The 14,212-nt window shown below is 41.8% G+C and overlaps 1 long non-coding RNA gene across 1 annotated transcript; it reads left to right on the top strand.

The window, feature by feature from the left end:
• The first annotated feature begins 1,788 nt into the window (after window positions 1-1,788).
• On the top strand, window positions 1,789-11,944 carry LOC104003968 (uncharacterized). The gene is made up of 4 exons (XR_676774.5): window positions 1,789-2,207; window positions 8,972-9,101; window positions 10,217-10,502; window positions 11,039-11,944. It is a non-coding gene; the product is annotated as an uncharacterized LOC104003968 (long non-coding RNA).
• The last annotated feature ends 2,268 nt before the right edge of the window (window positions 11,945-14,212 follow it).

The following is a 14,212-nucleotide window of genomic DNA, read 5'->3' as shown; positions in this document are numbered from 1 at the left end:
CACACAGAGATACACACACCCCATTTCACACCCCACCACTTACACATCCCGCCACCAAACACATACCCTCCACCACATACACACATCTCACGCACCCTACTCCATACCCCACCCCCGACACAACCCCACACGCCAGCACACCCCTTCACACCACCACACTCCCCACACCACTGCACACACACACCCTACCACACACACCACATACCCCCCACACACCTCCCACATATACCTCACCACATATATTCTACATCCACCTCACACATACTCTCTCCCCACCACACATACCCCACCCCCCACACACCCCACACATACCACCACATACCCCTCCACACATCCCACCACACACCCCTCAAATCCTGCCATACACACACACCCCGTCACACACCCCACCACATACACACACAGAGACACACCCTACCACCACACCCCGAACAATCCACCACGTACCCCACACCTCACACCTGACCACACGCACTCTCCCCTCACACACACCTCACCTCATCACACACACACACACCCCCCATACACCCCCCACCCCACATACAGAAACAGTTGTTTTGGCTGACCCCCTCCTGAGAAAGCAGAGTTGACTCTGGGCTGCATCCCACAGAGCACAGCCCAGGATCCTGGGAACACTGTAAGGGACGTTGGTAAGGGGGATCCAGCACTGGTTTTTAAACATGGGAGTGCTACACACATCGTCTGTGGACTGTGAGTACATTGTGTCAGGACTAGGTCTAACTCATACTCTGTTCGTTCCTCTGTGCCTAGCACCATGCTGGCATATAGAAGGTCCTCCTTAAATACTTGCTGCATGAATAAATGAACTAAACAAATAAGGCAATGTGGAGAATGGACTAGCGTGGAAGGAAACTACTGTCAGTTCAGAGGCTCTCACAAGAATCTAGGTGACTGATCACAGTGGGATTGGAGAGGAAGAACCAGAATGTAGACCAGCACTCTCCAACAGAACTTTCCACATGATGGAAATGTTCTATTCTGCACTGTCCATTATGCAAACCACTAGCCACATATGGCTCTTGAGCACTTGAAATGTAGCTGGTGAGGCTGAAGGACTGAACTTTTAATTACTTTAAATTTTTTTTTCTTTTTTTCTTTTTTTTTGAAACAGAATCTCGCTCTGTTGCCCAGGCTGGAGGGCAGTGGCGTGATCTCGGCTCACTGCAAGTTCCGCCTCCCAGGTTCACGCCATTCTCCTGCCTCAGCCTCCCAAGTAGCTGGGACTACAGGCGCCCGCCACCACACCTGGCTAATTTTTTGTATTTTTTTTTAGTAGAGACGGGGTTTCACCGTGTTGGCCAGGACCTCGTGATTCACCTGCCTTGGCCTCCCAAAGTGCTGGGATTATAGGCGTGAGCCACCGTGCCCGGCCTAATTACTTTAAATTTAAATAGCCACATGTGACTATTGGCTACCACATTGAACAGCACAGTTCCAGAGATTTTTGTGGCAGAATCAAACAAACTTGTAACAAACTGGATTTATTCATTAATTTAATCAATACATATTTATTGATTGTTTACTTTGTTCTGCAGTGAAAACATGTGTGGCAATAGGGTGTGACACGCCAGGGTGTTTAGACTTTGTGAGGTGCTTGGTAAAGGAGACCCAACACCAGTGTTTAAGCATGAGCAGAGCAGGTGATGTAATTTCCCTGTAGAGATGACATTCTTCTGGGGGAAGGAGGGAAGGAAGGAAGGAAGGAAGGAAGGAAGGAAGGGGAGGGGAGGGGAGGGGAGGGAGAGAGGGAGGAAAGGAAGGAAGGGAAGGAAGGGAAGGAAGGAAGAAAGAAAGAGAGAAAAGAAAGTTCTACGAAGAAAATGAAAACAAGTGATATAATGAGTGGAGGAGAGTGGACAAGCTATTTTAGCAGGATTGGTCAAGGAAATCCTCTCTGAAAGGTGACAAGTTGAGAGTTGAATAATGCAGAAGTTATGTGGATTAAGAAAAACAAAAACAAACAAAACCTCAAAACAAGAACTAAAATAATCATTGATGAGTAAAAGCAATAAAATTCATCCTGAAGACACCTGGTGCAAGAAGGGACCTATTTCATCTGCAAGTCAAACTCACTCACTTCCTTTCTCCAGAAAGAAAACTGAAGCCTGGAGAGGTAAAGAGACTTACCTAAGCCCAGTTGGCAAAAGACTCTTAACCTCCTGACCTCCAACTCCACTCCCTACTGGGTAAGTGTCTCTTAGCATCTTGAATTTCATTTTTCTTATTAGTAAAATGAGTTATTGATAGAAATGAAAAATGTAACATAGATAAGGTGCTAAAAATAGTAGCTATTTTCATTTTTGGATTTTTTCTAATCATTGTATAGTGTGCCTCTCAAATAATTAACTATGTTATTATTTTAATAATATAGAAGTATTAATATAATATATAATTATGTATAATTAATATAATAGAGAAATTTAGTAATTGGATAATACAAAAAGCCTAAGGGAGGCAATGAGCTTCAAGTCCTGATTTTTCTTAGTCATCATTGTCTGGGGTAAATCTTAGCATTGGGCCTATGCAGTCAACCTCCATTACCACCTGCCATTCACCTGGAGGCAGCTGCTGGAGCTCTTCGAATGCTGTCAGAGAAGGAATAACCATCCCCCACACTGCTAGCCTGGCAACCCCCTCCTTATTAAGTGGTGGTATGTATCACAGTTCTAGGATACTTCTGAGGAGAGGAATATGTGTCTGTTTTCTCAACAGACACAGCTGTCATCAAGCTCTTTATGGAAAGCTGCTGTAGACAGGGGCTGAAAAGAAGATGAAGGCTTTAACAGGTTGTGAAATTGCAGTGACAAAAAGAGAGCACTAAAAGCATATGGCACTGGAAAGGATTTTCTGCATCCAAATTGAGAATCAGACCTTCATTTGTTTACTCTTCATTTTACTCCCACCACACCTCTGCTGTTTGAGCTGGTATTTTTGTAAATATTCAGATAGGACAAACAAGGTGATAAACGAGGTCATGGCTTTGCCAGAGGGACAGACAGTGCTGGAATATAAATGTTGGGTCTCCTTGACTTCTCAATGTCATTTGCCTTTTCTAGCCACACCCTTGGGTCTCAACCCAGGGTCTTGGACTATGAGCCCATGCTCTAGCCATTCTGCCATGTTGCATCTGAGTTTGGTGTCTTTGGAGCCACTGGTTCAATAATCCTTAGCTGATAGTTTGATCTGACTATTGTATGATCACCAGAGTAACACTGAAAATGAGGCATTGAACACCTATGGGTTGCATGTGAGTGACCTGAGAGCCATGTCTGAGGCTTACTGCCCACGGCTCATGACCTCACTGTTGCAACCTGACCTGGTCAGGGCCAGGACCCTCTCACCAGGCTGGAGCATCATCTCCTCCCATCATTCCTGAATATCACAAAGACCCATTAGGATAATGCCTCTGTGCCTTTCAGCCCTCCCATGCTCAGCAATGCACCTTCCAGTGAACATAGTGGCATACAAATAACTGCAGAGATAGAAGGATCCAAGTCCTTGGCCCAAATCTAGCAGGTCTAGATACCAGACCTTGCTCTACCACTTAGTTCACTGTATGAGCTTGGGTGAATTACTTTATTTATCTAGACGCCTATTTCTTCAAATGCAAATGTGGAATATTATCTACCTCATAGAGGTCCAAGAATCAAAAAAATTTATTGTATATGAAAATGCTTTGAAAAATAGAAAGCACCAATCAAGTAAGTACAGGTATTATTCAGTAGTCTACATACACTACAAGGAATTTTTTGTAGAAAAAAATAAAACTTAATAAATATTAAATTATATTAATATCACTTTCATCCATCTATCCATTCATCCATCCATCCATCCATTCATTCAGTAAAGTTGTATTAGACAACCAGTCTGGGGCAGGCACTGTATTGGTGCTAGGTAGATACATGATTGTGAACAGCAAATATATTATTCCTTGGGTTAATTAGGGTTCTCCAGAAAAAAAACTAAAGGGAAATATATATCTCAAAAAGAGATTTATTACAAGTAATTAGCTCATGTGATTATGAAGGTGGGAAAGTCCTGAGATATGTGGGATGAGTCAACAAGTTGGAGACCCAGGAGAACTGATGGTTTAGTTCCAGTCTGAGCTTGGTGATCTAAAAACCAGGATTGATGGTGTAGCTGAAGGCCAGCAAGCTCAAGATCCAGGAAGTGCCAATGTTTCAGTTTTGAGTCTGAAGGCAAGAATAAAAGCCAGTGACCCAGTTCAAAGGCAGTCAGGCAGGAAGAATTCTCTCTTACCTGGGGGAGTCAGCCTTTTGTTCTATGCAGGCCTGCACTTGGTTAGATGGGGACTGTCACATTAGGGAGTGCACTCTGCTTTACTCAGTCTGCCAATCTGAATGTTAATCTCATCTAAAACACCCTCACAGAAACACCCAGAGTAAGTTTCACCAAATATTTGGGCACCACTTGGCCCAATCAAGTTGGCAGATAAAAGTAATCATCACCTTCCTAACAGAGCTTACTGTCTATTTGGGAGAGAAGGACATAGTAAAGCAATAATCATGCAAACAAATTTATAATGACAAAGTGTGCTGAGTGCTATGAAGAAAAAAGTACAGGCTCCCAGGAGTGATGATAACACTGGAGGCATATAAACATGAAACTTTAGTTGACTTGACTGATGTGGGACAAGGGGAGTGCATAGGGGAATTCCTTCAGATAGGACAGCACTCAGCAAATGAAATATCCAAAAGGTCAGTGTGGCTGAAACACAGGAAAGAAGAGGGATTATGTTGCCAATATGAGCAGACAGAGGGAAGGTCACAGACAACTCTTAGGGTTGTCTATGAGAAGGCTGAAAAGTTTGAGGCTGGTGAAGGAAGTATGAAATAGAAGTTGCCAGACTGAGAGAATGACCTTATTCATTGACAATGTAATGTAATAATATGGTTGTGTGGTCTGTTTAAGTTGAGCTAGAATAAATTCATAAACATTGTAATCTGTCAGGTTGCATGATTTTTTTTTTTTTTTCTGAGAAGGAGTCTCGCTCTGTCACCCAGGCTGGAGTGCAGTGGTGTGATCTCAGATCACTGCAAGCTCTGCCTCCCGGGTTCATGTCATTCTCCTGCCTCAGCCTCCCAAGTAGCTGGGACTACAGGCACCCGCCATCATGCCCGGCTTATTTTTGTATTTTTAGTAGAGACGGGGTTTCACCATGTTAGCCAGGATGGTCTCAATATCCTGACCTCGTGATCCACCTGCCTCGGCCTCCCAAAGTGCTGGGATTACAGGCGTGAGCCACCACGCTTGGCCAGGTTGCATGATTTTTATAGCCTTTTGTTTGACAATTTGATGCAGACATATAAATTAATTTTAACATTGATTGTTGTGACTTTCCACTTTATACTATTTTGCATGAATATTTCCACGTTTGTTTTTCATAATTTTGTTATTTTTAATAGCTGTGTAGTATTCCGTCATGGTTTCCATCATGTTATTTCTCGCCCTTCTACACACTCCTGTGGTTTTTAGCTCTGTACACTGTTTTTTTGAAAAATAGATCTGCTGAGAATATCTTTTGGAACAGTGTTGTTTCTTATGAGCTATTTTTTTAGGTTGCATCCCCTCATGGGTTGCTTCTCTGCATGTCACAGCTTCTCTGTAGCGCACAGCGTCTGTGGTGTGGTGCTTTGTTTGTCTTGTCTGGGTGTGAGAAATTCCCATGGCACCAGCTGCTGCTGGGGAGTTGGCTGGGGAGGAGTAGTGACAGGCAGGAAGAGGATGACCCTCATTAGGAGTTCAGAGAATGCAGGTTATTGTGTTACTGCACTGTATCCTCCAGGATGTGGCCTCTGTGAGTGGTTTGTTCTGCACTGAGAACCTCCATGGCCCTTAACCTAACAGGGAGCTCTCTGCCTTTGCCACCTTCCCCGAGGGCCTATTAAGTTCCTGGTAAGTGTTGTTCTATGTAGAACAAAGAATATGTAAGGTAGTGGCAATAATGTAAATTATTGTTCATAAGTCTCTGGACTGTAATTAAATGAAACATGATTATATCATCTAAGGCAAATGGTTCCCTAGGTGCCATTATTTGTTTATTCCTTTATTTAATATATTCATTCTTAATTTCTACATATTATTGAGAAATTAGTAAGGGACCAGCTCATCAAGCCAAGCAGGTATCAGGGAAACTCATATAACATCCCTTCTTTGCTTAATCATAGTGCACCCACTCATTTGACCCAGTGTATCTCTTAAGCATTTAGTATTTTTAACACTGGTCAAAAAGTTAATGGAACAAAACAGAGTAACTGAACTCATTTGAGTTGGGACAAGGATAAAGTTTAAATTCGGTTTTCTGGGGGAAAAATTCTATTACTTTTGTCAAACATAATATCATACAGTAGTAATTTAGTTTAATGTTCTTGGCAATTGGAAAATAAGTTCCAAAGGATTCCTCTATTTTATCAAAGCAAAGAAAGACAAGTACGGAACATAATAACCATTTTGTCCTCTTACCCACAAAGGGTATGTAGGAGAGGAGGCAGGCTCCTGCTAGAATCTTAGTCATTTTGGTCAGAACCATCATCACTGATGGCAGCAATATCTGTAGTTAATAACAGCAATGATAGTAACAGATAAAAACCATGGAGTGTTAACTGTATGCTAGGCACAGTGCTTTATATTGCATCATTACCTCCCTCCCATGAAGTGGGTTTTCTCAAAATCACAAAGCTGGTGAATGATGGACTCAAGATTCAAACAGTAGACCCAAAGCCGGTGCTCCTAATCTCTCTCTACCCTGGTAATACAATGGTTGGAAGCAGTGGGGTGGCAGGAAAAACCCACACCAAGGGATCTCAGCATTGCATTGCGAAGCACATGCCATGTTAGCTTTGAATCTGTTATGTAAATTGAATTAAGTCACATTATGATTATTATTATTTTGAGACAGGGTCTTGCTCTGTCGCCCAGCTGGAGTACAGTGACGCAATCTCAGCTCACTGCAACCTCCATCTCCTGAATTCAAGGAATTCTCCTGCCTCAGCCTCCTGAGTAGCTGGGATTACAGGCATGCACAACCACACCCAGCTAATTTTTGTATTTTTAGTAGAGACGGGGTTTCACCATGTTGGCCAGGCTGGTCTTGAACTCCTGACCTCAGGTGATCCACCTGCCTCAGCATCCCCAAGTGCTGGGATTACAGGCGTGAGCCACTGCGCCCAGCCCACATAAACTTCCTGATGTTCCATTTTCTATAAAACAGAAGAGACGCTTGTATTTTTTAACTCCCAATGTGGGTAATGCTAGATAAGTGTGGAAGTTCTTTGACAACCAGCCAGAAAGTCCTACAGATATCTAAGGATTCATTACTTTGTATTGTGGTTGCTATGATGATGATGTGGCAGGATTCTTGTACTTAAAATATGAGACATGCAACAGCTGCTCTGGGGTGAGGCTACTCCAATGGGCTAAATTCAAATGTCTCATGCAGTGGAGTTGCGTTTCAATGAGTCATCTGATATGCTGATGTGCCAGGGAATCAGATACTTCACAGTCAGAAGGCAGCAGGAATCATGTGTGTTGTGGATGTGATGTGACTGACGTGGTGACAGATACATTCAAAGCATCAGCAGGCTCTCTAAACAAAGCTCCTTCTAGGAAAACTGATCACTGTGGCAGCCTCCCTCCAATGACTGCAGGCTGGGAATTGACCATAACAGATCATGATGTAGGTTCTAGAACAAGACTGAGGGGTGGAACAGGAGTCAGGTGGTCTTCAGAGTGATTTTATTGACATTAGCCCAACCAAGGCTCCACCATGCTTTGGGCAATCAGCACATCTCAGAGCTTGGGGTTCTGGATGTTGGAATACATTGCATAACTGGTGCAGCAGCAGGACATGAAGGCCAAGGCAGAAATTTCATCCGTACTTTATGTAAACCCAGTAGACTGGTGGTCTCAAACTCCAGAGAAACTAAAATCCAACTGTTGGGTACTACGCTTACTATCTGGGTGATGGGATTATTCATATCCCAAACCTCAGCATCATGCAGTATACTCATGTAATAAACCTACACATGTACCCCTGAATCTAAATAAAAGTTGAAATTATTTAAAAAACAATTGTTCAAATTCAGATTTCTGGTCTTCATTCCCAGAGTTCGCTATTCCACCGGTTTGGGGTGGGGGCTAATAATCTACATTCAACAAGCCCTTTAAGTGATTTTGATGCGGATAATGTACATTTCCATTTTCAGGAAATAAAATGTAGTATATACAGGAAGGACTCTGGATGAGAATGACCATAATAAAAACCAAAAAGCTAACATGTATTGAGTATTTACTATGAACTGGGCACTCTTCAAAGTGCTGTACAGAAATTAACTAATTCTTATGCCATCCCATGAGCTAACCACTAATATTTCCTCCATTTTACAAATAGAAGACACTGGCATCTGTGATTTCATGTCCTGGTTTCCTGGTAAAATGTGAAAGTTTGAATGTGTCAGAAGAATTTTGTAAGGAAGGGATAGATTGCTCAAATTCCACCTAGAGGAACAGCATATATTGCCATCACTCTAGTGTTATAATATAGCCTGATTCTAATATGAAAAATTCACAGCAGCCTGGTAGCTTAGGGTAGGGATGGAGCTTAGGAGAAATTGCCCACTGTAGCATCTATCTCACAGGGTACCAACATTGAGACTGGAAGACATGAACTCCAATTATTCCTTGCCCTCTGAATGCTGAAATTGCCCTTACCCCAACCTTGTTTTTGGCTGGGACCTGTTGAAATGCTGCAAGCCTCCAGCTTGCTAATCAGGTTTACAGAAAAAAAGAGATTTTAAGCCTCTACTAATTAAAGATATAATGCTAGCCATCTATCACCAGTTAACAATCTATGACCAGTTAGCTCATTTAATTAGAGCCCATTGAGAATAAGAGTGAACTAATCGAACCTAACATTTACTTTCTATTACAGAAGAATTTATTTGAATCTCTCTTTTCCTTGGCTAAGAAGAATGAAGAGGCAGAAGACTTGGGGGACCCCTTAACTGCGGATAATTACTGGGAAAAATCAGCCAGCACAAAGAGGAGGTTATATTTGGATGGTTAGTTAGAAATATTCTTTGCTGATTTATTATTCATGTACTATGATTTAAAGAACCTTGAAGTTGTCTGAACATTGTTTAAAATTTTGGAGGTTTAGAATTCCAGATTTATGTTTCTAAGTGCCTGACTGCTAAGATGTTCCATTGGGTTGTTCAGCTAGTATCCCTTCCCCAAAACATATCCCAAATCAATCCCATCATACTCCCCACCAAGTCTCTCTTCTCTGGATGACACTACTTCTGTTCCTGATCACACTGTTCTCCCAGGTCTGGTTCAGAAACACAGCCATCTTTGAATCTACTCACCCTAGAGAGTTGGTTGTAAGATAAATTCACATGTTTTCTCAGGTTAGCTTTTGCTCTTCCAGCAAGAAGAGCATCACTATCACCCACAGTTCAATCCTTTTCATCTCATGGGGTCTGAACCACATTCTGGAGCTTTCCTGACCAGCATCTTCTCCGTTTGTCCTGCAGCTTCTTCTTCCTACAGTGGCTCTGCCATATTGAAATATAATTCTTTAGCTCAAACTCTCTGTGATTTTTATTGCCTCCTAAATAAAGTTGAAATTTACTAAACTCAAAATCTGGTGTACAAGTCCTTCTATAATCTTTTCCCATACTATTTGTCTAGCCTTGTTTTCTATTAAGTCTTTAAAAATAATTTTACTACTCACAGGGCTGATTTACCTATTAGATACAGGAAGTACAGCACCTAGATCCCACGATGCTTTTAGAGGTCCAGGATCTTTTAATTTATTTTTCAATCAAAAGAAAAAAGAACACAATCCAAATTGTATTGTATGCATAATTATATTAACACAGTTGTAAAACATAATTTTAATATTTTTTGGACAAAGATACCTATGAAAGCAAAAGTGTCAAGTCCCACGAAAGTCATGTGACTTTCCCCGAAATAGAAAATATAGATTTAATAAATGAACTTTGGTGAAAGATTTAAAGACAAGTAATAAGGTATGCACTCATTAAATGTAAAATAAGTAAATAAAATCATCAACCCTGTCTCAAAAAATGTTTAACTTTCATTTGTTCGTTAATAACTCAATTACTCACTCATTCAATCAACAAATATTAATTGCACTCTTACTATTTTTCAGGCACTAAACAATCAGTCCTGGTCTCTGTTATCAGAGACTTTTGATGCTACCATTGGCGTCAGACAAGCAGACAAACATCAACAAAATGATTATAAACTATGACACGCTATGATGGGAAAGAAGGAGGCTGACAGAGAGGACATTGGCAGGAAGGAGCCCTACTGTAGATGTGGTGGTCAGAGAAGGGCCTTTGTGAGAAGCTGACACATAATCTCACAGTTGAAGTTGTGAGAAGGAGCTGGTCCTCCAGAGAGAAGTAGGAAGAGCGCTCCAGCAGAATCTCTGGGTGAGACTTGGACATCTGTGTTGTTGCTCTACTTTCTGGGTACATCTGATGAAGGAGGAGCCCCTGCTGTTGGTCTCATCCACGAATACGGTTTAAGCTCTTCATTTCCATGGTTTTGTTCGTGCTGCTCCCTTGCCCTAGAATTCCTTCTCTTCTGCCTCCCTTTCTCTATCTTTCAAGCCATACTCATCTTCTAAGACCCAGTTCAAATGCCACCACCAAGCCACTGTCTCTATGCCAACTCCTCTGGCCAGACGCCTGCTCTCCTTTAAAGTCCCCACTCTAATGCTTAGCATTTGTCATCCCATACCCTCTTCTTCCATATGTTTTATCTCCACTACTTGGTGGCAATTTCTTAAAGGTAAAGACTGTGTTTTGTATCTTAGCATTCTTTGAACAACCTCCACAGTGACCTTCACACATTAGAAATTTAGTAAAAATTTTCTGGATACATGAAAAATGAATGAGTCATGATTCCAAGGTAGACTATGTATTCACATCATATTCTTGCAATCTTTCCCTTATTTCCTTTGCAGACAAGTGCAGCTACGACTGCTGCTGGGACCGCGATACTGTGATGAGACTTTGCATATTTAAAATGATGTCGAGAGAGGAGGAGGAATGATAAATGAACTTGGGAAGATGTGATGTCTTCTGTGATGACACTAATAGATGGAATACAGAATTCAGCTCCAATACTTAGGGTTGGAAACCAAACATAAACAAGCAAGCAAGGAAAATGAAAAGGAATGTGTGTGTGTGTGTGTGTGTGTGTGTGTGTAGGTGTGGTGAGAGTATATGAAATACATGAAAAGATAAAAAGTTAGATGCTGCTAAAGGGACAGACATGTAGGAATTTTACATTAGGGTTGTTCTGATTTTCATTTTCTTGCCTTTTAAAATTTAATGATAAACAAGTCTCCAGAGATTTTTACAGCCTGGGAGACCACTGGTAAGACAACAATATAGGTGGTCCTTCAGCAGGATCTAAATCAGAGCCTTCATAGTGGACTGTCGGGCCAGGTGCAGCTGTAGACAATGCATCTTCAGGAGTGGGGTGAAGAAATTTAGTGGACTAGTAATGCAACAGGAGGTAGAAGAAAAGTATTCTCTCACTAAAGCATGGTGGGTGTTTTCAAAATGTTTAAAAAACATTTTTAGGCCGGGCACAGTGGCTCACACCTGTAATCTCAGAGCTTGGGGTGGCTGAGGACCCAAAAGGAGGATCCCTTGATGCCAGGAGTTGTAGACCAGCCTGGTCTAACACAGCAATACCCTGTCTCTAAAAAAAAAAAAAAAAAAAATTAATTAGCCAGGCAGGTGACAAGTGCCTGTAGTCCCAGTTACTCAGGAGGCTAAGGCAGGAGGATCGCTTGAACCCAAGAATTTGAGGTTGTGGTAAGCTATGATTGTGCCATTGCACTCCAGCCTGGGTGACAGAGTAAGACCTCAATTCTTTTTTTTTTTTTTTTTTTTTTTTTTGAGGCAGAGCCTTGCTCTGTTGCCCAGGCTGGAGTGCAGTGGCGCAATCTCGGTTCACTGCAAGCTCCGCCTCCCGGGTTCACGCCATTCTCCTGCCTCAGCCTCCTGAGTAGCTGGGACTACAGGCACCCACCACCACGCCCAGCTAATTTTTGGTGTTTCTGGTAGAGATGGGGTTTCACCATGTTAGCCAGGATGGTCTTGATCTCCTGACCTCGTGATGCACCTGCCTCGGCCTCCCAAAACGCTGGGATTACAGGCGTGAGCCACCGCGCCCGGCCAGACCTCAATTCTTTAAAAACCAATTGTGTTATGCTTTCGGTTGCTGGGTTCTTAGAAGGAGGTTCTCAAGGTCGCAAGTCAGAGACATTCTGTTCTGTCTGTCAGAAATGCAAAATAATGGAGCAAAATTCCAAAGATAAAGTGAAAAATATGGCAATCAGGATAGCAAGAGCTGAGTGAATGGTGTGAGTTTGAGGAGGTGTTTTCGATTAACTTGTTTTAACATTGAGCTGTAAAAAGAAGTTAAGATAGGGAAGGATGGGGTGAAATATTGCCTGGTCTCCGACTGAAACACATGGGCCTGAGATATGGTGAAGTTTTACTAATGGGATGAAAAAGTGGAGTAGGCCTGGTGTGGAGGAGCACAGCATCCTGAGCCTCGGAAGTGATTCAGGTTAAAGGGCCTCTAGGGCTACACTCTCAGAGCCTTGGAAGAGCTACCTGGCTTGAGCTCTACTCATAGCTACTTTTCTATCCCCTGATTGTCAGCTCTTCAGCCCTTTATTCATTCAAAAAATATTTATTGATGGCCTACTAAATGACAGGCCCTGGGTGAACAGCTGTGAAAAAAAAAAACCGGCAAATGTCTCTGCCCTCCTGGGATTCATATACTAAAGGGTCAAGAATATAAGAATTTATTAAAAGAACAGTCCATGGAGGAAAAAATGAAGCACAAGTATAATGGATCTATTGACCTGTGTAATGACCCCGGATCAAGACCCTGACCACCCCATTTACTTGGTGCCTGTTATTGTAATGTCTTCCGCCATCTGTTATTACTACTTACCACCTCTCCTCTGAGACGTATGGTCCAAGCCACATACCCTCAAAAAAAAATCTATATTGAAGTATAATTTATGTACCATAAGGTTCACCTATTTTGAGTGTATAATTCAATGATTTTTAATAAATGTATAGAGTTGTATGGTCTTATTACAATCCAGACTTAGAACATTTCTGTCAGCCTGAAATGTTTCTTTGTGCCCATTTGCAATCAATTCTGCTTCTACTTTCAACCCCAGGCAACCACTGATCTGTTTTCCATATCTATAGATTGGCCTTTTCTGGACATTTTACATCAATGGAATCAAACAGCATAAGTTGCGCATTCCTAACCCCCAAATCCAAAATGGTCAAATTTGAAAATTTTCAAGCATGACATGACACCACAAATGAGGAAAGAAAAGATGCCTGACCTCCTTACATATGCACACCACAAGTGGAAAATTTCACACATGACCTCATTCACATGATGAGTTGCAGTCAGTCAAAATGCAGGCATGCAACACACAGTTTATTCAGCCTTCTCAAGACAAATAGACCCACCCAGCCCCCATCAGCTGCAATACATCTTTTCTACCCAATGCCCAGATTCCCCCATGCAAGCACACTCACAAAGGGTAATAAAAATGACACACGTGCAGGCCGGATGTGCCAATAGCAGGTTCCCCATGATGCCCCACGGGGAGTCAAGATGGCATGTATTACTCATTGTGTTTTTTTGCTTATTCTCTGCTCTGTGGTATAAAGATATTGTTGAAAATGTCAAAAAGGTCTGCATATGGGTAATAGTAATAAGAAAAAGAGAACACATTTATGTTTGTCTGTAGAACAGATACTGAACAGCAGTCTAAGTGTGAAATGTCTTATGGAAGAGTATGGTGTTGGAATGATCACCATGTATGAAAATAAGGATAAACTGTGGAATTTTTATGCTTAAAGTGATGAGCAGAATTTGATTAAAAATAGGAAAACACTGCATAAAGCTTAAAATGAAGATCTCGATTGTGTATTGAAGGAGTGGATCCATCAGCGTTGCAGTGAACACATGCCACTTAATAGTATGCTGATGGTGAAGCAAGCAAAGATCTATCAGAGTGAACTGAAAATGGAATGGAACTGTGAATATTCAACAAGCTGGTTGCAGAAATTTAAGAAAAGACATG

The sequence above is a fragment of the Pan troglodytes genome, chromosome 1, assembly GCF_028858775.2.
Source record: "Pan troglodytes isolate AG18354 chromosome 1, NHGRI_mPanTro3-v2.0_pri, whole genome shotgun sequence".
In the NCBI taxonomy this organism is placed as follows: domain Eukaryota; kingdom Metazoa; phylum Chordata; class Mammalia; order Primates; family Hominidae; genus Pan; species Pan troglodytes.
This window is presented reverse-complemented; position numbering and strand designations above follow the sequence as displayed.